The sequence below is a fragment of the Aythya ferina genome (genome assembly GCF_964211825.1).
Source record: "Aythya ferina genome assembly, chromosome: 31".
Lineage (NCBI taxonomy): Eukaryota > Metazoa > Chordata > Aves > Anseriformes > Anatidae > Aythya > Aythya ferina.
Window position 1 is genome coordinate 1,285,030 of NC_140328.1, and position 21,799 is coordinate 1,306,828.

Consider the following 21,799-nt stretch of genomic DNA (forward strand, 5'->3'; position numbering starts at 1 on the left):
CAAGAAAACAACCTGGAACAACCCTGGCTGTACGTACAGACTGGGCAACGAGACGCTGGAGAGCAGCCCCGCAGAGAGGGATCTGGGGGTTGTAGTTGACAGCAAGTTGAATATGAGCCAGTAGTGTGCCCTGGCAGCCAGGAGGGCCAACCATATCCAGGGGTGCATCAAGCATGGCGTCGTTAGTTGGTTGAGGGAGGTGATTGTCCCGCTCTACTCATTGCTGGTGCAGCCTCACCTTGAGTACTGTGTGCACTTCTGGGCAACACAGTACCAAAAGGATGTAAAACTGTTAGAGATTGTCCAGAGGAGGACAACGAAGATGGTGAAGGGCCTAGAGGGAAAGATGTATGAGGAGCGGCTGAGGTCACTTGGTCTGTTCTGCTTGGAAAAGAGGAGGCTGAGAGGAGTCTACATCGCAGTCTACAGCTTCCTCAGGAGGGAGAGTGGAGGGGCAGGCACAAACCTATTCTCCTTAATCACCAGTGATAGGAATGGTGTCAAGCTGTGGCAGGGGAGGTATAGGCTAGACATCAGGAAGAGGTTCTTCACCGAGAGGGTGGTCACACACTGGAACAGGTTCCCCAGTGAAGTAGTCACTACACCAAGCTTGTCAGTGTTTAAGAAGTGTTTGGACTCTGCGCTTAGTCACATGATCTAAAATTTTGGGTAGACCTGTGTGGTGGCAGGAGTTGGACTACATCATCCTTATGGGTCCCTTCCAACTCAGGATGTTCTATGATTCTATGATCCTTATCTGAAACCTTGAGCAATTTGTGTTGTATTTTCTCCCCCTTCCTTGTTGAGGAGGGAGAGTGAGAGAGTGGCCATTGTGGAACTTGGCTGCCCACCCGAGTAAAACCACCACAATTCTGTTTTTCAATTTCATGAAGATGGTTGGATTTGTGATGCTCCCAAGGGGGTCTCCGACCATGTTGACTTTACCTTCTGCTGGGAACCAGATTTGACCAAAAGTAATCAACCTCCAGTATTCTGGCATGTGGCATCCTCAATAGATGATAAATTAGCAGCACATTGGCTCTGGTATCCTAGGAGTAGAGGCCCTCACTAGAGAGGAAGGGAAAGACATTTGCATTCTGCTGGAGGCTTCTTGGAAAACTGCACCAGGGAGACTTAGAGTGAGCGTAGCAAAATAACAGCATTCTTGAGGATGCACCCCAATGTCCTCCAGTTTTCCCTGGCTTTCCTCCCACTTCCCAGTCTGTTGAATGCTATAGGAAAGTATACATTAGTCTCTCCCATCTCCTACCCTTGGGTGAGACACTATCCGTTCCTGTTAAGTTTGCTATAAAAGTCAGGCTATTCAGGTAATAAAAGGAGATCACGATCTGACCATACTGGTGTCTGTCGTGTTTTTAGCCGTTCTTCCTGCAACAAGTTAAGTCAGTCATCACTCACTAGAAAGCGAAGCACAGCCAAACACTGTAAATCCCCCAGCATGTAAAGACTGCATACAAAAATACGGTGGATAGGACTGCCTCCTATGCTGTTTTTAAGTGAACATTGAACTATTTAGTGCAAAGCTTCAATAGGAGAAATTACAAATGCCCCAAATATTTAGCTGTGAGTAAAATTTCATCTTGGACCATTTAGATACTTAGGAATGACTGACTAATCCTTACTAACTTTTGAAGCATTTGGAACAAAATAGGAACTTTCAGAATGCAATGTCCACACCTCCAGAGCAAACTTGGATGACAAGTCAGGTAAATTGCCTTCAGGACATGCCACTGTTTCTCAACTGGTTTGAAATCGGCCTTATGTGATTAGTGCAAATTTAAGTACAGAAGTGAAGTTTGTTCTTGTGAAGTGTGTTTCAAGCTCACCAGAAAGCTTTCTTGCTCCAGAACAGTGATCTGCTTTTGTACAAATACATCTCTTGGATATTCACTTACATTTTGATTGACAGATGTGGGAAAACCATAGAGCCAGAAGGATGCAATACAAAAGGCATGTTCTTTCACCTCATTCCCTGAGGAGACATTTCACTCTTCTGCATAAATGTTCGCTATAACTGAAGTTTTTTCATGCTTAATGTTTGTCACACACAAGCAATCAGTTCTCCAGGGCGTCTTCTGATTGACTCGGTGCAGGGTTACCAGGCTGTGCCAAGTGTTTCTTATATGAGTTACCTGTCTTGTTTTGATTGAGAAGCACAACTTCAGAATTGTTTGACAGGACATCAGTTAGATCTCAGGATCTGTTACCATCATCAAAATACTACATTAAACTTAGTGGCTCAAGGTCAATCTTTGCAGAAGTGGAACCTGTTGAGAAGATGGGAATTAATTTCCCTTCCTTCATGCTGTCATCAGCAATGGTAAAAGCATGCAGAATTGTTTTCTTATGGACATTGTAAAATGACAGCTGCTTGGTGGAGATGTCCAGGAAGATCCCAATCTTTTGCAGTGTCCCAGTCACAGCCAGATGAGTTCAAGGATCCACGTAGGCCCAATACTCTTGCCCATCTACTAATCCTATGACCCAGAAACCATTATCAGGAGACAAAGTCACTGTCCCCTTGCGAGTCACAGATTCCTGGGCAACACCCAAAGTCCAGTTTCTTCTCTTTCCAACATTTACTTCCCAGTAGAATCTCCCAGATGTGTACCCTTCCTTTGCCAACACAAAAAGGTGGGAATCAAATCTCTTCTCTTTCATGGGCACCTTTCTGATCATGCCAATATCTTTCACACTTTTTCCATCTTCTGATACTTCCAGTCTGGGATGAGCCGTGTCAGCATCCAGGGAGATATCAACTGCAATGATCAAGTCATACAATAAGTAGCTGAAAACACAAGGCCTGCTTTTCTGAGACTTTATTTTCTGCATCCTCACCCATCTCTTACTTATCCTTTCTCCATCTCCACAGTCAGGTGTGCTAAACAGGCTTTTGCCTCAGGGTGCCTGTCTTATCTTCAGTCCCCTACCTCACATATGCCTCCATTCCCATCCTTGGTTCCCTGACAAAGACCAGACAGTGTGCCTGAAATGAAAGGCACTGAACCAAGGTTTCTCTGACACCAGCTTTCAGCACCAAGGAGAAGTGTGTAGGGCTGAATACCTGCTTCCTCTATTTTTGATTTTCTGTAGGGATAACCTTGGGAAAAGGATTGAGAATTGGCCATATGAATTCTCTTTGGGCAACACTGGAATCAAAACTGACTTTTATAAGAGCACTGATATGCAGTCCTACTGGCCAAAGAAGTCACTTTATGAAGCAGTTGGTGTAGTGGGTTTACGTGACAAGGTTTTGGTAGCAGGGAGCTGCAGGGGTGGCTTCTGTGAGAAGAATCCAGAAGATGCCCCATGTTAGATAAGGTCTAGTTTCAGCCAGCTCCAAAGGGACCTGCTGCTGCCCAGAGCCGAGACAATAAACAATGTTGTTAGTGTCTCTGTGAGAGCAGACACCAAGGTTAGTGCAGCAGGAGGGCAGGAGGTGCTCCAGGCATGCAGCAGAAATTCCACTGCAGCCTGTGGAGAGGCCCCTGGTGGAGCAGGCTGTTCCCCTGCAGCCCATGGGTCCCACATGGAGCAGATCACGCTGCAGCCCATGGAGGAGACCATGGTGGAGCAGGTGGATCTGCCCTGAAGGAGTCTGTGGCCTGTAGAGAGTCCCTGCCAGAGCAGACTCCAGGCCAGAGCTGCAGCCCATGGAGAGGAGTGGAGAGGAGCCCATGCAGGATCAGAGCTGAGGGTGAGCTGTCACCTGTGGGGGACACATGTTGGAGCAGCTTGCTCCTGATGGATGGACCCTGTGATACGGTTCCATATTGGAGCAGTTCTTGAAGAGCTGATGCCTGTGGAAAGCCTGCATAGGATCAGTTTGGGAAGGATGGCAGGGAGGATCAGTTTTGGGAGGGACCCCACATTGGAGAAGGGGAAGAGAGTGACCAAGAAGGAGCAATGGAGAAGAAGTGCTATAGACTGACTGCAACCACCATTTCCCTGTTCCCCTGTGCTGCTCAGGGGGAGGAGGTGGAAGAGGGTGGATGGGGGAAGGTGTTTCTGGTTTCTTTTCTTTGTTTCTCACTTCTTTAGCTTGTTAGCAATAGGCAATAAATCTTACTGTCTCCCTCCTCTGAGTCTCTTTTGCCCGTCACAGTAATTGTTGAGCAATCTCCTCATACTTATCTCAACCCTTGAGATCTTTGTGTTTTATTTTCTCCCCCTTTCCCTTTGAGGAGGGGGAGTGAGAGGGCAGTTGTGGTGGAGCTCGGCTGCCCACCTGAGTAAAGCTACCACAGTTAGTAAGATAATTGATCAACCCTGCACACAACAGAAACACACCTGGAAATCAGTGTAGACACTCACTGTTCTGCAAGAAACGCTAAGATATAGATCCAAAGTGTCCTGTAGGTGTGTTTAAACATTCATGCGTGGGAAGAGAGACTATTAGCAATCATGGTGGAAGAAATTCAAGTGTTGCCTGTGTTGAATACAAGTATAAATTATGCATAAATTTATATACATTATCTGGAATTTGGTTTGTGTCTCATGATTATCTCCTTAATAAAGCCTGGAGGCTCTGTTTTCAAACATTGCATAGTTTCTTCTCAAGAAAAGGAGAGCACCAGTCTTGGGTATTTTTTCAACACGGACTAGAATGGAAAAGTGATCTTAACTGCAGCAATGGTAAGAAGATATTTCTTTCCACAGTTTACCCAGCTTATCAGTGTACATGATAATAACTGGACAGAACTCTAGCAAGGTACAGTGGTGTGAACTAAGCTCATCTAGCTCAACTCAGATTTCAGGAATCTTGTGGAGCAAGATCATCTCTTGACACTTCTAAACTCCAAAGTGCGCAAAAAGAGAAGTGGGAGATGCAAGTAGCCAATACAGGCTTTCCATCCCCACTTCCCACAGCTTAAATGGCTTGAGTCAATCATGCACAGGGACTTTGGCAGAACGCAACCAAAAAAGCACTCACACTCCAATCACTCCTGCACTTGGTCCTACAAGCATACAAAGGTGTCTTAGTCATTTCTGGACAGGAAGAAAAATGCTAGATCAACACCTGCAATATTCTTGTATGGGCCACTCTTTGTCATCATGCTCTGCAAGGGAGAAGGTAGGGGATGCCCACAGTGCTGGGAGGGGAAACAGCCATGAAGAAAGCCCCAAGGTGTGCTCCATACATTATAACAAAATGCTTAGCAATAAAAGCTGAGATAAAGTAGGAGGAAGGAGAGACATTCATAGATATGGCATTGGTCTTCCCAAGGAAATGTTGTGTGTGACAGAGGTCTGCTTTCCTGAGAATGGCTGATCATCTACCTGTCTATCAGAAGTAGTGAATGACTTCAATTTTTTGCTTTAGTGGGCTTGCAGCTTTTGCTTTACATCTTAAATGTCTCTATCTCAATCCAAGGGTTTACACACTTTGACCTCTCCACTTCTCTCCCCCATCCAGCCGGAGGAAAGGGTGTGAGTGGCTGTGTAGTGTTTAGCTGCCCATGGATGTTTAACCCCAAGAGGGATGGAGTCATCCTTGTGGACAACCCTGCTCACCTAGTTTGCTTTCCAATGAAATCAGCTCTTCTCTGTAGGCATTCTGTGAAACTTCCAGCTGGTTCTGGAACACAGCCACCTTCTCACTCAGGATCTTCTCCGCCACTTGCTGAGTGGATTCAAGGGCCCTTGTGGTGTTTATGTCCACAGTCCTTTCTGCATAGAAAGAGAGGAGCCAATGGGAAAATGACATTGATTCCTGTGGTTCCTTGTCTTTCTAATGGGGGAGGGTGTTTCCTCCCAGAAATGTTAGAGAACATGCTATCGTGATTTCAGTTTCATGGTGGACTTATCTCTAGAGTACATTGTAGTCAGAAGGTGTCATTCTTGAGATTTTTTTTTTTTTTTTTCAGGAAAGGGACACTGTGGATGGCAAGATGATCTTGGGAAGAGGGAATGCACACAAGGCAGGAGTGAGCATGCCTTAGCTACTGGAAGTGAAGTAGGGCTTACTGAAGGCCTGGACTGCAGTTCCCTTCCCTTAGATCTTCACCTAGGGCTTACAGCCTCTCACGGTCATTGCCCCCTGTAAGTGACTCCTTCCCTATGGTGAATGGTATGTGGGCTCTGGATGGAAGGGGACAGAACTGAGAAGATGCTTCTACCTCCCTCTCATTGGTTTGGATAGACTGAGTTCCAGGGGGATGGAGAAGGAGCATAGTCTCCATGATCCTGCCTGAAGTCCTGCTGGACAGGCTGGAGAGTAGGAATGTCTCACTCCATCTCTCCAGGCAGGATCTGCGGGCTGTGGAAGACTTGACTGTTTGTGGACGAGCACTCTGAGTGACAAAAGGGAGAGACGGTATTGGGATCTGGAGGTGGATGTTCCTTGGGACCTAGCAGTAACCTTTTCCACATTCAGCCATCATGGATGGAGACTATCAAACCAAATGTTTTCCAAGAGGAAGGAGAGAAGAAACACCCTTACCACCTGCAGCCACCACCTTGGCGTGGAGCTCTCTCAGTGGAAAGGGACACAAGACCCTCTCCCCAGGAATGGGCTGCCCTTCTCTTGGAGAAGTCCCCTTCCATGTCCCCTTCCATGGAGGAAATGCTGGAGACTAGCTCACAAGATGGTGTCATGCCATAGCACAGTTTGCCTTCAAGGAATTGTCCTGCTTTTGTCCAGGATGGAGTCAATTTTTTTTTTTTTTGAGCTGATGTGATGCTGCATGTTGGATTTGTGAGGAAACTCATCTAGACAACCTGTGGATGTCTTATTTATTCTGAGGAGTGCTTCCACAGAGCCACGGGCCCCTCTTCTTGTCATCACGCTCTGCCAGTGAGGCAGTAGGGGATGCCCACATGTAGTGGGTTTACGTGGCAAGGTTTTGGTAGCAGGGGGCCATAGGGATGGTTTCTGTGAGAAAGATCTAGAAGCTGCCCCATGTTTGGTAAGGGCCCCACTGTTTTCCAGAGCTGAGCCAATAAGCGATGTTGTTTTGTGCCTCTGTGAGAGCATATTTAAGACAGGGAAAAAAACGCTGCGCCACACACAGCAGCTGGGAGAGTGAGAGGAGTGAGGAATGGCCTTGCAGGCGCCAAGGTCAGTGCAGATGGAAGGGGAGAGGTGCCCCACGCGCTGGAGCAGAAGTCCCCTGCGGCCTGTGGTGAGGACCATGGTGAAGCAGGATGTCCCCCTGCAGCCCATGGAGTGCCACGGTGGAGAAGGTTTCCACGCTGCAGCCCGTGGAGGATACCACTGTGGAGCAGGTGGCCCTGCACCGACGGAGGCTGCCATCTGTGGAAGACCCCTGCCGGAGCAGATTCCGGGCCGGACCTGTAGCCTGTGGAGAGGAGCCCACACAGGAGCAGGTGACCTGGCAGGAGCTGCTGCCCGTAGGGGAGCCAGGTTGGAGCAGTTTTCTCCTGAGGGATGGACCCCGTGGTACGGACCCATATCTGGAGCAGCTCTGGAAGAGCTGCTGCCTGTGGGAAGCCCACACCGGATCAGTTCATTAAGGACTGCATCCCATGGGTGGGACCCCACAGCACAGGGGACGAGAGTGACTGAGAAAGAGCGGCAGAGAAGCGCTGTAGACTGACCATAACCCCCATTCCCCCATGCCGCTCGGGGGGAGGAGGTGGAAGAGGGTGGATGGAGGGGGAAGGTGCTTTTGGTTTCTTTCCTTTGTTTCTCACTTCTCTAGCTTGTTAGTAATAAGCAATAAATCTTACTATCTCCTTATGCTGAGTCTGTTTTGCCCGTTACAATAATTATTGCGTGATTTTCTCGTCCTTATCTCAACCTTTGAGCCCTTTTCACATATTTTCTCCCTATTCCTCCTTGAGGAGGGGGAGTGAGGGAGCAGCTGTGGTGGAGCTTGGCTGTCCACTCGAGCGGAACCACGACACCACAACGTCAGAAACAGCCATGTTGATGACCCGAATTGGTCTCTTCATTATAACATTGTGCTAAGCAATAGAAGCTTAGATAAAGGAGGAAGGGGAGACATTCATAGTGATGGCATTGGTCTTCCGCAGGAAATGTTACCTGCAACGCAGCCCTGCTTTCCTGGAAATGGTTGAAGCTCTGCATGCCGATCAGAAGCGGTGAATAAAGCCAACATTTCACTTTGCTTGGGCTTGCTTGGGCTTGCAGCTTTTACCTCTTAAAATCTCTCTATCTCAATCCATGAGTTCTCTCACTTCAAGCTTTTCACTTCTCTCACCCATCCAATTGGAGGAAAGTGATTGAGAGAATTTGCAGTATTTAGCTTCCCACTGGGGTTTAAGCACAACAGAATTGAAGGTTTGTTTAGAAATTGCACTGCTCACCTAGTTTATTTTCCATCTCAAGCAGGCAGTCCTTGGTCCAGGACTTCTTGGCTGCCTCCAAACCTTTGGTTATTCTGCCTTCCATCTCTTCTCTGAGGATCTGAAGGTCTTGCTCTCTGGATACCCCCAGGTTCTGCAGACATACCTGCAGATTATGTAGCTTTTCTGAGATGGCCTGGAGGGAAGTCTGATGTTGGCCTGTTCCTCCAGAGGTGGGTCTGCATTCTGTGAAACCTCCAGTTGGTTCCGCAACACTGCCATCTTCTGATCCATGATCCTCTCCATCTCTTGCCGTGAGGATTCTAGGGCCCTTGTGACGTCTATCTCCACATTCCTTCCTACAAAAAAAAACAAAAAAAAAAAGGCTGATCGGGAAACTGACATTTCTTCCTGTTATGTTAGCCCTTCTCTCAATAATGTGAATGTGTGTTTTGAGAAAAACACAAGATGGAAAACATATATGTACTTTTCTTTTTGATGTTCCATAATGGACTGATGTCTCCATAATTCTTTTGGAACAGTCTTTTTCTTTCAGTTCTCTCCAGGGAATTCACACTTTTGAAGGCAAGATTGTATGGAGAGGACAGAATTCACAAAAAGTCTAGCTGGGCCCTATTTATCAAAAGAAGAGTAGTAGAGCTTGCCAAAGACTTTGCTTCAAGGTGTCTCTTTTTAGGTATCTCTCTAAGGCTTTTAGTTACTCATGAATATGAGCCAACAGTGTGCCCTGGCAGCCAGGAGGGCCAATCGTGTCCTGGGGTGCATCAAGCACGGCATCGCTAGTAGGTCAAGGGAGGTGATTGTCCCGCTCTACTCTGCGCTGGTGCGGCCTCACCTCAAGTACTGTGTGCAGTTCTGGGCACCACAGTATAAAAAGGACATGAAACTGTTGGAGAGTGTCCAGAGGAGGGCTACGAAGATGGTGAAAGGCCTTGAGGGGAAGACGTACGAGGAACGGCTGAGGTTACTGGGCCTGTTCAGCCTGGAGAAGAGGAGGCTGAGGGGAGACCTCATCACAGTCTACAACTTCCTCGTAAGGGGGTGTCGAGAGGCAGGAGACCTTTTCTCCATTAACACTAGTGACAAGACCCGCGGGAACGGGGTTAAGCTGAGGCAGGGGAAATTTAGGCTTGACATCAGGAGGGGGTTCTTCACAGAGAGGGTGGTTGCACACTGGAACAGGCTCCCCAGGGAAGTGGTCACTGCACCGAGCCTGTCTGAATTTAAGAAGAGATTGGACTGTGAACTTAGGCACATGGTCTGAACTTTTGGGTAGACCTGTGCGGTGTCAAGAGTTGGACTTGATGATCCTTAAGGGTCCCTTCCAACTCAGGATATTCTATGATTCTATGATTCTATAAGTTCAGCCATGAACTGTCCATCTCCTTGTGGTCATATAGGTTTTGGTTAGAAATTTACACAGCACAGAAGATCCTTTCATCTCCCTTGCATTGGTTTGAATGGATTGACACCAGAATGACAGGGCCTAAAAGAATTCAGTCTTCCTCTCCCAAACACAGCAATACACTCTGCTGTAGAAGGACGTGCCTGACATTAAAGAGGTGTGCCCCTAGGATCAAATTAATCCCATCCCAGAGTCTAAGCCTTCTGCTGTGGACTGGAAGATCTTCTGTGGGTAAGTTGCTCACAGGAGTAGAGCTCACATGGGTGCAGTTCTTTCTGCAGTCATCCATCCCACCTGGTATGTTCCCAAGGAAGACCGTGGGCAAGAGGAATGGGATCCGGCATACTTACTTGAAGGCTCAAAATTCATCCTAAGGTCTTGGACACACTGAGACATTTTATTGCGTCCTGGGCATTGTATTCATATGAAAAGACAGAAAAGAGGAAATTTAGCAAAGACCTTTCCCTAAGGAAGTAGAAGAAATGATATACACAGCTTTTGGGGAAGAACACATCACATAGGCAGCACAAAAAACATGGTGTCCTGTGAACCAAGGGCCTGATAGGAGCACTGTGGGTTTGCACCAATGTATCCCGCTGTGGAGTCCCATTCATGCTCTCAGGGCCATGAGGCTGTCTAAACTGCCCCAGAGTCCATCTAAACTGCCCCACAGCCCAAGTGCAGCATCCCATGGTCTTTGCTGGAAAGGTTTCAGGGAGCACATTCTGTCCCTTCCACTACTCCCAACCCACGTAGGGATTGCTCTGCTTTCTCCCATCTCCTCTCAGCAGGTAAAGGCAACTCGACTTCATGTCCTGTAAGGTTCTGGAGAAGTTTGTTGCATTTGTCCAGCCTTGGATTGGGACTTAGGGTTTTGCCTTTTTCACCAAGTGACATAGTTGTTCAGGGTGGGAAGGACCTTGGAAGGTCTCTAGCAGTGTTTGCTGCTGAATCCAGCATCTACCCTACACTAACAAGTATAACACTAACAAGTCCTCCACTAAACTATTTTGTTAAGTTCAACATCTGAATGTCTTTTAAAGACCTCCAGGGAAGGTGACTCCACCAGTTCCCTGGGCAGCCCATTCCAATGCCTCACAACCCTCTCAGTAAAGAATTTCTTCCTAACATCCAACCTAAACATCACCTGGTGCAACTTCAGCCCATTCCCCCTTGTCCTGTCACCAGGCACATGGGAGAATAGACCAAACCCCACCTCGCTACAGCCTCCTTTACTGTACTTATAAAGAGCAATAAGGTCGCCCCTGAGCCTCCTTTTCTCCAGGCTGAACAAAGCCAGCTCCCTTAGCTGCTCCCCGTAGACCTTGTTCTCCAGACCCCTCACTAGCTTCGTCGCCTTTCTCTGGACTCGCTCCACCACCTCCATGTCCTTCTTGTAGTGAGGGACCCAAAACCAAACACAGTACTTGAGGTGTGGTCGCACCAGAGCTGAGTACAGGGGGACAATCACTTCCCTAGACCTGCTGGCCAATCTGCTTCTTGTACAAGCCAGAATGCTGTTGGCCTTCTTGGCCACCTGAGCACACTGCTGGCTCATATTCAGCTGATTCTCAACCAATACTCCCAGGTCCTTCTCTGCCAGGCAGCTTTCCAACCACTCATCTCCCACCCTGTAGCTCTGCTTGGGGTTATTGTGCCCCAGGTGCAGGACCCGGCACTTGGCCTTGTTGAACTTCATGCAATTGACCTCAGTACATCGGTCCAGTCTATCCAGGTCCTCCTGCAGAGCCTTCCTACCCTCGAGCAGATAACTTGGTGTCATCTGTGAACTTACTGAGGGTGCACTCAATCCCCTCATCCAGATCATCGATAAAGATATTAAAGAGGACTGGCCCCAGTACCGAGCCCAGTGGAACTAGTGACCAGCCTCCAAATGGATTTGACTCCATTCACCACGACTCTTTGGGCCCGGCTATCCAGCCAGTTTTTAACCCAATGAAGCATACGCCAGTCCAAGACATGAGCAGCCAGTTTCTTGAGGAGAATGCTGTGGGAAATGGTGTCAAAGGCCTTACTGAAGTCAAGGTAGACCACATCCACAGACTTTCCCTCATCCACCAAACGTGTCACTTTGTCATTGAAGGAGATCAGGTTCATCAAGCAGGACCTGCCTTTCATAAACCCATGCTGAATGAGCCTGATCACCTGATTGCCCTGCACGTGCCGCATGACAGTCAAGATAATCTGCTCCATGAGTTTCCCTGGCACTGAGGTCAAACTGACAGGCCTATAGTCTTCCAGGTCTGCCCTCTGGGCCTTCTTAAAGACGGGCGTCACGTTTGCTAGCTGCCAGTCAACTGGGACCTCCCCTGATAGCCAGGACTACTGATAAATGATGGAAAATGGCTTGGCCAGCTCCTCCGCCAGTTCTCTCAGTATCCTTGGTTGGATCCTTTCTGGCCCCATCGACTTGTGCACATCCAAGTGCCATAGCAGGTCGCCAACCGTTTCCTCATGGATAGTGAGGGCCACATTCTGCTCCCCATCCCCTTCCACGAGCTCATGGTACTGGGTATCCAGAGAGCAATTGTTTTTGCTGCTAAAGACTGAGGCAAAGAAGGCATTAAGCACTTCGACCTTTTCCTCATCTTTCCTCATCTTTTGTAACTAAGTGCCCCCCGGCATCCAGTAAAGGCTGGAGATTCTCCTTAGTCCTCTGTTTTGCGTTGATGTATTTGTAAAAACATTTTTTTTTGTTGTTATCTTTAATTGAAGTAGCCAGACTGAGCTCCAGATGAGCTTTGGCCTTTCTAATTTTGTCCCTGCACAGCCTCGCAACATACTTATAGTCCTCCTGAGTGGCCCATGCTCTTTTGCAAAGATTATAAACCCTCTTTTTTCTCCTAAGCTCAAGCCACAATACTCTGTTCAGCCAGGCTGGTCTTCTTCCACGCTGGCTCGTCTTTGGGCACGTGGGGACAGACCACTCCTGTACCATTAAGATTTCCTTCTTGAAGAGTGCCCAGCCTTCCTGGACTCCTCTGCCCTTCAGAATCACCCCCCAAGGGACTCTGCCAACCAGTGTCCTGAAAAGCTCAAAGTCAGCACTCTGGAAGGCCAGTACAGCAGTTTTACTGGTCCCCTTCCTGGCTTCTCCAAGAATGGAGAACTCTAGCATTTCCTGGTCACTCTGCCCAAGACAGTTTCCAACCACCACATCTCCCACCAGTCCTTCTCTGTTTGTGAAGAGAAGGTCTAGTGGGGCACCTCCCCGGGTAGGCTCACTAACCAGCTGCGTCAGGAAGCTATCTTCCACGCTCTCCAGAAACCTCCTAGACTGCTTTCTCTGGGCTGTGTTGTGCTTCCAGGATATGTCAGGAAAGTTGATGTCCCCCACAAAAACAAACGCTGACGATTTCGCAACTTCTGCCAGCTGCCTGTAGAACTCCTCATCCGTCTCCTCATCCTGGTTCAGCGGTCTATAACAGACCCCCACCAGGATGCTTGCTTTGTTGGCCTTCCTACTGATCCTAACCCATAGGGACTCAACCTTACCATTCCCAGCCTCAAGTTCCATGACATCAAAACTCTCTCTGATATAGAGAGCCACACCACCACCCCTTCCGTGCTGCCTGTTCCTTCTGAAGAGCCTATAGCCAGACATTGCATCACTTCAGTTAGAGAGTGGTCCCACCACGTTTCTGTGATGGCAACCAAGTCGTAGCCTGCCCACCACACGATGGCTTCCAGCTCCTCCTGTTTGTTACCCATGCTGCGTGTAGATGCATTTCAGTTGGGCCATTGCCTTCTTTCACAGCCTTGCCATTGTTACCCCTGGCACAGCTCTAAAAGCCTTGTTTCAGCCCCGTCCCCCTCCTTACCTAGTTTAAAGCCCTCTCAATGAGCCCCGCCAGCTCCTGGCCTAGGATCAATTTTCCCCTTAGTGATAGGGACCCATCTGCAGCCATCAGGCTGGGGGCCGAGTAAAGCGCCCCATTGTCAAAAAAAAAAAATAAAAATAATTCTGTGTTGGCACCAGCCTCTGAGCCATGTGTTTATGAGGTGGGCTTTCCATGTCCTCTCCCTGCCACCGTAGGGATATACGAAAACAGCACCTGTACTCCCACTCCATTCACTACCTGTCCCAGTCCTGTAAAGTCCCGTTTGATAGTCTTCAGGCTTCTCTCTTCAATGTCATCACTGCCAGACTGGACTATTAAAAGAGGATAATAGTCAGAGGGGCGAACCATGTTGGGAAGCTTTCTGGCTATGTCCCTGACCCTGGCCCCAGGGAGGCAGCAGACTTCCCTACGGGTAGGGTCAGGCTGACAACTAGGGCCCTCTGTTCCCCTGAGAAGGGAGTTGCCCACAACAATCACCCTTCTTTCTGTCTTGGTGGAGGCAGTCCTGAGGTGTGGAGTCGACTTCCTCGCCCTAGCCATCCTCCTGGGTAGACTTTCTACCTCTTCCTCAGCTACTGGTCTCTCAAGCTCCAGGGTCTCAAACCTGGGAAGGTGGGGCTGGTAGGGGGGGGAACATTGCCTGCGATGTTGAGCATGGACCTGTTTCCTTTCCTCCTCAACTCCTAGGTCCCCTCCCTCTGCCCGACAGCAACAGGGCAGGGGATCCACCCCCATTTGGGGGGTCTCATCATAGTACCTCTCCTTCAGGCCCTGCAGGGAGTTGCTCCACAATTCTATCTCCTGCTTACACTCCCTGATATCCCTCAACCTCTCAACTTCCTCCTTGAGTTCTGCCACCAGGCAGACCAGGTCGTCCACCTGCTTGCACCTCACGCACACAGTCTCTGCCCCCCACAGGTGGTAGCAACAGGCTCAGGCACTCCCTGCATCTGGAGACTTGAACTGCTGCATTTTTGAGCGGGTAGTCAGTCTGGGAATGTACAGACTTCCTAGAGAGGGCACTGTGCCTGGTGGAGACCATTGCAGCTTAGCTAGTGGTAGACCGCCATTAGAGGAGGTGTTCATATAGGCGGGGGGGGGGGAATGCTCTGCCCTTCCTGCTCACACTCCCTGCATGAACTGCCATGCTAACTGCTGCGCCACTCCCTTTTGACATGCCACACCCTGTGTGCCTGTCCTGTTCGCCGTGCTCCTGGTCGCACGCACTCCCTAGGGGCAGCTTTTGAACGGCTGGGGAGGGGGCACTGCTGGCTCTACCTATGCCTCATCAGCCTCCCTTATGAGGGCTGCTAGGTCCTGCCAGCTCCCTCAAGTGGTCTCAGTGCCAGAAAAAATAGTCCTGCCTGTCCACTTCGCTGCAGAATGTGTCTGCCCGGGAGACGATCGCCTCAGCAACTGGCCATCTTCTACAGGGATGGCTCTGTCACCATCCCAGTAAAGAAGTGCCTCCTCATATTCAGATGGAACTTCCTGTGCTTCAGTTTGAGCCCATCACCTCTCTCCCTTTCACTGGACACAATCGAAAAGAGACCAGCTCCATCCTCTCGACACCCTCCCCTCAGATATTTATATACATTGATGAGGTCTCCCTTCAGTCTCCTCTTTCCCTGGCTAAACAGGCTCAGTTCTCTTGGCTCCAGTCCTCTGATCATTTTTGTAGCCCTCCTCTGGACTGTCTCCAGTAGTTCTAGGTCCCTCTTTTACTGGGGAGCCCAGAACTGGACACAAAATGCTTTGTGTTCCATGCAGGGAAGTGATTCCTTCCCAGGAGCTCACACACAGAGAACAAATTCCATCCCCCTTCCCATCTCCACCACACACTTATCTTCAGTCACACATCCCCACACTCATCCTCACCTGGGGAGATGCAGATGTCCCGGGTGGTCACGCCAGCACCTGCACCTTGCGGCACAGAGGGTTTTGCTTAGAGGGCGTGAGACCTGGAGCACCCACACGCTTGTGCCCGTGTCCCTGCTGCTGGGTCCTTGCCAGGTAGGCACCTTGCCACCCCTGTGTCTCAATCCAGCACCATTGTTGTCTCCTCCCTGGGTCAATAACATCCTCCTTTCATTCATCCCTCCCTCAGCCCAGCATCCATCCACATGCCCAGCCCTTGTTTTCTGTGCATGGACAATGCACAGCCCCATGTCTGCAGCAGAGATTGTGATGCAAGGACAGGGGGACCCCTTGAGAGCAACTCTCTCTCTAGAGGTTCTTTTGGAGGAGAGGGAACACTCTCGTGGGGGAACCACCCCAGAGCCATGCCCTGCCTGCTGCAGCACACAGCTCCAGCCTCAGCACAGCCATGTGGTGGCAAGTGCCTCTGTCCCTTCTCACCCCTCCAGCCCGGGGACGTGTCTCACCGGGGACATCCAGGATGCGTCTGTTACTAAGGACAGGGTTCCTCATGTGTTTCATCTCATTCCTCTGCTGGTACATGCATATCTTCCTGCACTTCTTGACATGATGTTCAGGGCTACAGAGTAACTCAGCTGCCCTTGCTGGGCTTTCTGGCTGTACAACTCCAGCCCATCCTTGCAGAAGATGATGCGTTTTACAGTGACACCACACGGAGAAAACACTGGAGCACAACTGTGCTATTTGGCTGAGCGGAAGTTGTGTTGAGTTGGAGAGCAGGAGCTTGGAGATCCCCTGGAGGAGACATAGCAATGAAGGACTGTGATAGGGCACAGCTCACAGTGGTTGGGCTTCAAAGTGCCCTGGGTCTGGGAGGGAAGGACTCACGAGTACCTGGGGAGCTGCAGATGTCCTGGGAGGCCATGCTGCCACCTGTGCCTAGGAGCAGAGAGGGATTTGTTGAGAGGGACAGTGTCCAAGTTCATACTGATGCCCATGCCCACATCCTCACTGCTAAGCAGGCATCATCACACCTGCGTGTTCTCATGCTGTATCTCTTCAATATCCCCTCAAACAATGCGAATCCCAATCCCTTTTTGTGTGTATTTCTTGTTCCAGGTAAGTCCCATAGCTCCGTAAAGAACCCAGAAGTCTTAGAGTCTCACAGCAACACTCCAGACAATTTATGGTGCTGGAGAAGTGTGCCCCTTGCTCAGATCTGTAGCATACTTGGAGGAAGGAACTGCTATCCTGCCTTCCCCAAAGGATTCCCCCCAGAGGGTGGTAGAGCCCCTGCCCTGTTGCTATCAGGCAGAGAGGGAGGACAAAAAGATGAGGAGGGGAGGAAGTGAGTCCCAGTTTGGTGTCATGGGCAACCTCCCTCCCTACCTAACCTGCTTCCCCAGGTGCCACTCTGTGGTAGATTTGAGTCCCTGGATCTTTGAAGGAGACGTAGGCGAGGATGTGGGGGAAGGCTTGCCCATGAGGTCACATCATAAGAGGTAGTCGACACCATGCCTCAAGGCTGCTTCTGACAAGAAAGAAAGAAGGGTAATTGGAGTACGAGATTCCCTTCTGAGAGGAACAAAGGGCCCAATATGCAGAGCTGACCCTCATCAAAGGGAAGTCTGCAGTCAGCCTGAAGCCCAGATAAGGGTTAGCACCAGGACAATCCCCAGCTTCGTGTGCTCTACAGACTACTGCCTGCTGCTGATCTTCCAGACAGGTGGGGAGGAAGCTGCTTCCCGTAGTCTATGGAGAATGAAGAAAGACTTCAAGCTCTTGGGATGGGTGGTGAAAGAGTCTGGGGTGCAAGTCCCTTTCTTTTCCCTCCTGACATTCGGAGGTGATGACGTGGAACAGAAGGATCCGGTCCATAAATGCTTGGCTACATGACTGGTGCTACAGGCCGAGCTTTGGGTTCTTTTCCAATGGCTGGGTTTATAAGACATCAAGCCTGACAGTAATACTTGGGAAAGGTTTATCTCACAGGGGCAAAAGGGTTCTGGGACAACAATTAGCAGGGCTCATTTGGAGAGTTTTAAGCTAGACTCCAAGGAGGATGGGATTGTAGCTGAGCTTGCACCAATGGGGATGTGTCCTTGCAGAGATGAAGACCAGGAGGCCTCCTACCCCCCATGGGGTGAAATTAGCATGCTCATCTTGCTCCCTGAAGTGCCTGGACATCAGTGCATGCAGCATGGGGAATAAACAGGAGAAGTTAGAAATCTGTGTTCAGTCAGGAGACTGTGGCAATTACAGAGACATGGTGGGATAGCTCACATGGCTGGAATGTGTTCATGGATGGCTGTGTCCTGCTCAGGAAAGACAGAGCAGCAAGGCGAGGTGACACAGTTGCTCTTCACGTGAGAGAGCAACTCCATTGTATTGAGTACTGTCCAGGGGCGGATGTGGAGTGAGCTGAGAGTCTATAGGTGAGAATTAAGATGTAGGCTGGCATGGAGGATACTGTTGTCATTGTCTGTTACAGGCCACCCGATCAGGATGAGGAAGCTGATGAGGCCTTCTACGGGCAGCTGAGAGCAGCCTCATGATCACAGGCCCTGGTTATCATGGGGAATTTCAACTACCCTGACATTTGCTGGAAGGCCTACTCAGCCAGCCATCCACAGTCCAGGAAGTTCCACCAGTGCACAGCTGATCACCTCCCTTTGAGCTTGGCCAGTCAGCCAGTTCTCAGCCCACCTTACTCTCTACTTGTCTATCCCACATTTTCTCAGCTTTGCTAGCAAGATGTCATGGGAGACAGTATCAGAAACCTTCATGTTTCATCTTTCCATGACTTCACTAAACTGCATCAGAAATTTTAGGAATAAGGGAATAAAGGGGCTGTCAAAGACAACAATAAGGGCTTCTCTAAGTACACTGGACAAAAGGAAGACAAGGGAGAATGTGGGTCTATTGCCAAATGAGATAGGGGACCTCTTTACATAGGACAGGGAAAAGGCTGAGGTACTGGATGCCTTCTTTGCTCTTGCAGCTTGTTGTGTTTTAACCCGGCCGGCAGCTAAACACCACGCAGCCGTTTGCTCACCCTCCCCCTCCCTCTCTGGGACGGGGGAAAGAAATGGAAAGTGAAGCCCGTGAGTTGAGATAAAGACAGTTTAATAAGACAGGAAAATAACAATAACAATAACAATATTACTAATACAATGGTGATAATAGTACTACTACTAATAGTATGTACAAACAAGTGATGCACAATGCAATTGCTCACCACCCGCTGACTGATGCTCAGCCTAACCCCGAGCAGTCCGGCCCTCTCCCCCCGGCTAGCCACCGCTATATATTGTTTAGCATGACTTCAGATGGTATAGAATACCCCTTTGGCTAGTTTGGGTCAGCTGTCCTGGGTCTGTCCCCTCCCAGCTCTTACTGCACCCCCAGCCTGCCTGTTGGCAGGACAGAGCAAAAGTCTGAGGTGTCCTTGGCTTGGTATAAGCACTGCTCTGCAACAATTAAAACACTGGGGTGTTATCAGCACTCTTCTCGTCCTAAGCCAAAGCACAGCATTCCACCAGCTACTAGGAAGAAAATTCTGTTCTAACTGAAACCAGGACACAGCTTCACTAGAAAGACTGGCATTTGGGGTCCCCAGATCCCAGAGACCAGGGGAACCTGAAGCAAGGAAGGCATACCCTTGATGGAGAAGATCGGGTCAGGGAATCCTTAAGCAAACTGGACAGAAAAGTCTATGGACCCAGACAGAATACATGACAGATGTTATTGCAAGACCTTGCTTGATAATCCTTAATAATCCATGGTGACTGGAGGAAGTGCCTTAGAAATGGAGGAACGCTAATGTCATTCCTTCTGTTCAGCCTCACTTTGATCCCTGGGAAGGTGATGGAGCAAGAAATACTGGCAACTACTGCAAGGACAATGAAGGATGATAAAAAGAGGAACAGTCAGCACAGATTCACCAAGAGGAGGTCCTGCTTGACCAACGTGATAAACTTCTGTGATGAAATGACTGGCCTGGTATGTGAGGGGAGAGCAGTGGACATTTCTTACCTGGACTTCAGGAAGGCCTTTGATGTTGTCTCCCTTAAGATCCTCAAAAGAAAGCTATTATGTATAGGCTGGAGGAGTAGACAGCAAGGTGGGTTGAAAACAAGCAGAATGGCTACACCCAGAGGGTGGTGATCAGTGGCATAATGTCTAGTTGGAGATGAATAACTAGTGGAGTACCCCAGGGGTCAATACTGGGTCCAGTCTTGTTTAAAATTTTCATTAATAATCTAGTGAGGGGCAGAGTGTTTCCTCAGCAAACCTGCTGATGACACAAAACTGGAAGGAGTGGTTTATACACCAAGACGGTCACGCTGCCATCTAGGAATCATGGAATGGTTAGAAAAGGAAGGGACCTTAAAGATCATCTAATTCCAACCCCCCTGCCATGGGGAGGGGCACCTTCCACCAGACCTGGTTGCTCAAAGCCTCATCCAACCTGGTCTTAAACATTTCCATGGATGGGGCATCCAAAACTTCTGTGGACAACCTGTTCCAGTGCCTTACCACCCTCATAGGAAATTTCTTCCTAATATCTAATCTAAATCTACCTTTTTTTTTGTTTGTTTGTTTTTCTTTCTTTTCTTTCTTTCTTTCTTTCTTTCTTTCTTTCTTTCTTTCTTTCTTTCTTTCTTTCTTTCTTTCTTTCTTTCTTTCTTTCTTTCTTTCTTTCTTTCTTTCTTTCTTTCTTTCTTTATCATTACTCCTTGGCCTATCACTACGCTCCCTGAAAAAGTCCCTCCCCAGCTTTCTTGTAGATCTGCTTTAGGTACAGGAAGGGTGCTTTAATGTCTCTACAGAGCTTTGTCTTCCCCAGGCTGAACAACCTCAACTCCCTCTGTCTTTGTAGGAGAGGTGCTCCACCTATTTGATGATCTTCATGGCCCTCCCCAGTATTCATAGAATCATAGAATCATAGAATCATAGAATATCCTGAGTTGGAAGGGACCCTTAAGGATCATCAAGTCCAACTCTTGACACCGCACAGGTCTACCCAAAAGTTCAGACCATGTGCCTAAGTTCACAGTCCAATCTCTTCTTAAATTCAGACAGGCTCGGTGCAGTGACCACTTCCCTGGGGAGCCTGTTCCAGTGTGCAACCACCCTCTCTGTGAAGAACCCCCTCCTGACGTCAAGCCTAAATTTCCCCTGCCTCAGCTTAACCCCGTTCCCGCGGGTCTTGTCACTAGTGTTAATGGAGAAAAGGTCTCCTGCCTCTCGACACCCCCTTACGAGGAAGTTGTAGACTGTGATGAGGTCTCCCCTCAGCCTCCTCTTCTCCAGGCTGAACAGGCCCAGTAACCTCAGCCGTTCCTCGTACGTCTTCCCCTCAAGGCCTTTCACCATCTTCGTAGCCCTCCTCTGGACACTCTCCAACAGTTTCATGTCCTTTTTATACTGTGGTGCCCAGAACTGCACACAGTACTTGAGGTGAGGCCGCACCAGCGCAGAGTAGAGCGGGACAATCACCTCCCTTGACCTACTAGCGATGCCGTGCTTGATGCACCCCAGGACACGATTGGCCCTCCTGGCTGCCAGGGCACACTGCTGGCTCATATTCAACTTGCTGTCTACCACGACCCCCAGATCCCTCTCTTCTAGGCTGCTCTCCAGCGTCTCATCGCCCAGTCTGTACGTGCAGCCAGGGTTTCCCCATCCCAGGTGCAGGACCCGGCACTTGCTCTTATTGAACTTCATGCGGTTGGTGATCACCCAGCTCTCCAACCTATCCAGATCCCTCTGCAAGGCCTTTCCACCCTCATTCGAGTCCACAACTCCTCCAAGTTTGGTGTCATCAGCAAACTTGCTCAAAATACCTTCTATTCCTACATCCAGATCGTTTATAAAAATATTGAAAAGTACCGGCCCTAAAATGGAGCCTTGAGGGACCCCACTGGTGACTGCCTGCCAGCCTGACGCAGCCCCATTTACCATAACCCTTTGGGCCCTGCCCGTTAGCCAATTGCTCACCCATCGTATGATGTTTTTATTTAGCTGTATGGTGGACATTTTGTCCAGTAGGATCCTATGGGAAACCGTGTCAAAAGCCTTGCTGAAGTCCAAAAAAATCACATCAGCTGGTTTCCCTTGGTCCACCATACGAGTGATCTTATCATAAAAGGAAATCAGGTTAGTTAGGCAGGACCTACCCTTCACAAACCCATGCTGGCTGGGACCAATGACTGCTTTGTCCCCCAGGTGCGCCTCAGTAAGTTCGAGAACCAACTTCTCCATGATTTTACCAGGCACTGACGTGAGACTGACAGGCCTGTAATTGCTAGGGTCTTCTTTCTGACCCTTCTTGAAA

At 49.2% G+C, this 21,799-nt stretch overlaps 1 protein-coding gene across 1 annotated transcript in view; it reads left to right on the top strand.

The window, feature by feature from the left end:
- LOC311425471 (butyrophilin subfamily 3 member A3-like) overlaps positions 1 to 21,799 on the top strand; it is a 151,409-nt gene that overhangs the window by 21,808 nt on the left and 107,802 nt on the right. The gene's annotated exons all lie outside the window — the stretch shown is intronic.